The sequence below is a fragment of the Humulus lupulus genome, chromosome 8 (genome assembly GCF_963169125.1).
Source record: "Humulus lupulus chromosome 8, drHumLupu1.1, whole genome shotgun sequence".
NCBI lineage: Eukaryota > Viridiplantae > Streptophyta > Magnoliopsida > Rosales > Cannabaceae > Humulus > Humulus lupulus.
The window spans coordinates 36453511-36457952 of record NC_084800.1 but is presented as its reverse complement, the minus strand read 5'-3'; positions in this window follow the sequence as shown (position 1 = coordinate 36457952).

Here is a 4442-nt window from a genome sequence, read left to right as displayed (position 1 = left end):
GTAAATGGAATTATTTTCAAAGTTTATGACTCTATTTATGGTTTGATTACACTTTTGTCTTAAAACCTCGATTAGCGAGTTAAATGCACGTTTTGAACTCACTTAGTAACAACTCTAAGGAAGTAGGGCGTTACAATACAAATTGTAGTGGGTTTGACCACGGGACTAAACGTCTCAGTGAAGTCAAAACCAGGTTTTTGATGATACCCTTTTGCCACCAAACTAGCTTGTATTTAGCCATGGAACCATCAGGATTTTCTTTGATCCAAAACACCCATTTGCAACCAATTGGTGTTCGATCAGTGGGAGGCTCAACAAGGGTCCAGGTGTTGTTTCTGAGTAAGGCTAAAAACTCATCCTGCGTAGCATCTTTCCAATGCTGGTATTGAAGTGCTTCGTTGAGAGAGGTAGGCTTTTTAGAGGTGAGACGGACTTTGGGTTTGTGAATGCTAGCCTTGGCTGTTGTGAGCATTGGGTGAGCATTCTGGTTTGAGGGATTAGGGGGTGGAGAGTGTGGATTTTGTATAGGTTCAGATGGTGTGGTTGGAGAAGGTGGTAAGGAATTTATGTTGGTGGTAGGCAATTCGGGTTCAATGGGTGGTAAAATAGTTGGAATAGGGCATGGTGAAGAGGATACAGTGGAGGAATGTATGGGTGGAGTAGGTGAGGTTAGAGAGGAAGGAGGGAGAGAGATGCTACTGGTAGATGAGGTCAAGGGAATCACAGCCGAGTATGATGAGGGAGAGGTCTTGACAGAAGCACTCGAACTTAGTGTAGCAAAAGGAAAGCTTGCTTCATTGAAAACAACATCTCTCGAGATGTAAATGCGACCGGATGGTGACAAGCATTTGTAACCCTTGTGGTTCAAACTGTATCCCAAGAAAGTACACTCCTCTGAATGTGGCTGCATCTTGTTGGAGTTATAAGGCTGAAGATTGGGAAAGCAGCTGCACCCAAAAACTTTTAGCAACTCATACTGAGGCTGCTGTTTTGTAATGCCCCAAATTTCCTAATAAGGTTTAGAACCTTGATTAGGAGGCCGGGAGGGCCATAATCGATTTATTATAGTATTCGATGATTATATGCATACTTACGTGAATTATATTATTATAAAATGGTGAATGCATGCATATGAGAGAATTTATTATTGTGAGGGTATTTTGGTAATTTGGCCACTGTGGGCATAATTGTATATTTTGGGTGCATGATTGTGATTAATTAATATAGCCACATTATAAGGTGGATTGGTTCGAGATTTTCGACATGAGACGATCATGAGATGTAAGTGTTCGGTCTAGTCATAACGGGTTTGAGCTCGGGGCTCGGGGTGAGTCTCGGGGTGATATTAGTAATTATAGCGTTACCGGGGATTTTAGGGTAACGGGACATGAATTATTGGTGTTTGAGGATATTGAGATTAGCGGGAATTGGAGAGCGTTAATTATGATTAACGGTATAGGTTGGAAAGGACAATTTTACCCTTGAAGTGATTTTAGAGGCTTTTGGTGGCTTAAGGGCATTTTGGTCATTTAAGGTTTTGGATATATATAACATAGGAGGGCTGTAGAAGGACAGAACAAAAACAGAGGCTATCCACTTCCCTTCCCGTACACTACCTTCCCTTCATCCTTCTTTGGTGTTCTTGAGGCCATCTTGAGGTTTTGAGCTAGGAATTCAAAAGGGCTGAAGTTGTGGACCTGGTTAAGCTATTAAGGAAGGTTCAAACTGGTTGCAAGGTGAGTTTTAGTCACTTGTTTCAGGTTATGCTCTGTTTTGATCTTTAAATTCTCAGCCTTTGATTCTTGATGGAAGCATGGATTTAAAGGGGTTTTGATTGATGGTATGATTGAGTTTTGATGATGAGAGGTTATGGGTGATGTATGGGGGTTTAATTATATGTTAGGAAGAGGTTTTATGATGGTTAGAATGACTGGTTTGAGAGGAAATAGCACAGGGGAAAATTCTGGTGCGTGTGGCTAACCTGGCTTGTTTGGGCTGGGCGCCGCGGCGCAGCAGGGGAGCGCCGCGGCCCTTGGTGTCTGTCAGGAGGGAGCCCTTCTGTCTGAAGGGCGCGCCGCGGCGCAGCAGGGGAGGGCCGCGGCCCTTAAGGCTAATTTTGCTAAAGTGTGGTTTTTAGCTCGGGGATTCAAACCATAAGCCTCGGGGTTGAACCTAGTACCCGGTTGGGTAGTGTTTGAGGTCTCGGGGGCTGGGTTTTGGTTTGGGAACCCTCGGTTATCATTTTTATTGATAAATTCTATAATTTGGTTATGGCTAGGTGACCGTCAAGGGTTCTAAAGGTTGATCGTTCTCAGGGGTTGTTCATATAATAATTCTCACTCGAACCAGAGGTAAGAAAACTGCACCCTGTGTACATGAGACATGCGTGGTTATTATTGGTGCATGTCGGTTGATTATTATGTGTGACATGCATGGTTATTATGATGCATGTTGGTTGATTAATGAGTATGACACGCGTGGTTATTATTGATGCATGACGGTTGATTATTATGTATAACATGCATGGCTACTCTTGATGCATGTTAGTTGACTATTAAATATGACATGCATGGCGGTTATTAGTGCATGTTGGGTTGGTGGATATGTTGCATATGATGCATGAGAAACATGTGTTTGGGACATGCTTTATATACTGAGTATGATACTGTTCAGAGCTTGAGCCTCTGTGTTTATGCATGGCCCTAATAGCACTACTACCTGTTTGGTAAGCATGCTAAATACCTCGTTTATGGATAAGGAACATGTGATATATGATTGGTGGCATGTCTTACTTGTGAAAGACACTGACTAGTCAGGGATCGACTCTAGAGTCGAGAATTATGCATTGAATGGCTCTATGGCATTAATGCCAGACCGACCCTAAGGTCGAAGAACTTATAAGCGCTTGCCTGGTCTATGACCAGATGTTTATGGCCAAGGTATATGACCCCGGTGACTGTTTGTCACACGGCCAAGGGACGTTGTCCATGGCACGACTCTAGGGTCGGGAGGAAGGTTATGTTGGTGACCATTCATCATGCACCTGTCCTAATCAAGCTTATGAAAGAATCACTTATCAGTTGAGCCCTGGTGACCCTATCGTCACATGGCTAGAGGGAGCGATGCTCATTACTGTGACTTTCGGTTATTGTCACCTATCTGTATGGACCGTTGGTTCCGAATGGTTATTATGGTTATTGTTGATATCATATCATGCTTAATTGTGTTTTCTTGCTGGGCTTCGGCTCACGGGTGCTACGTGGTGCAGGTAAAGGCAAGAGGAAGCTGGACCATCCTTGAGTTGGAGAGCTTAGGTGATGACGTGTACATATGCAGCTGCTCGTCCGCCACGGCCGAGGTTTAAAGTGGAACTAGGGTTGAACCCTGTTTTGCTGCTTAGAACGGCCTGTTGTGAATATTTTCTATAATAGACTCTGAAATTATATTTTCGGGATCCCAATGTATATGTTAAACGTTCTAGTGAAACGTTTCCTCCTAACCAAAGTTTTAATCCCTAAACCGCTAATCATACTTAGTTCACGATTTTGGCTAAATGACTCGATTAGCGAGTTTAGCACTGTTTACAAGGCACACCGTAACGGTCCTTGGAGTTTGGGGCGTTACATGTTTGAACAAGACTTCCAAAGATGACTTGAATTTGAGCTTGGCAGTTGGGAGCCTATTGATGAGATAGGTTGCAGACCGAATTGCCTCATCCCAGTACTTGATGGGCATGCTTGAGTGAGCTAACAATGTGAGGCCAATCTCAATGAAGTGCATGTGCTTGCATTCAGCCACTCTGTTTTGTTGGGGTGTTCTTGGGCAGGAAACTCGATGAAGAATACCATGAGTTTGAAGGAAACTAGTAAAGGCCCGGTACTTACCACCCCAATCACTCTGAAGACATTTGATTTTGCAATCAAGTTGAAGTTCCACATAGGTTTTAAAGTTTTGAAAAGTAAGCAATAAATCAGATTTGTTGCGCAAGAGAAAGCAATACCCAAGTAAACCGGGAGAAAGTGTGACAGTCAAAATCCCGTGATCCGTAAGGGGAAAGACCGGGTAAGCTGTGCAATCCCACACCGCCTGGGGAAGGTCAAGTGTGGTGATTCTAAGACTGTGTAGGTATGGGACTACACAGTTGAAGATGGCTTAAATGGATTGATGGGTACTACCTATATCAGGAAGGTGCATCTTCTTTTCGGTAGCCCATCACTTGAGAACTCCATGGTTAAACGTGTTTGGCTTGGAGTAATCTAGGGATGGGTGACCTCCTGGGAAGTTTTCCCAGGAAGTGTGCGAGTGAGGACAAAGCACGCTGGAAAGACTTGTCTTGGTTTGTAGGGCCAGTCGTCATTCCAGAAAGCAGTCATAGTGATGTTGGGCGTCACATAATGGTATTAGAGCCTTGACCCAGCCGGAAGTGTGGCCGACGGGGACGT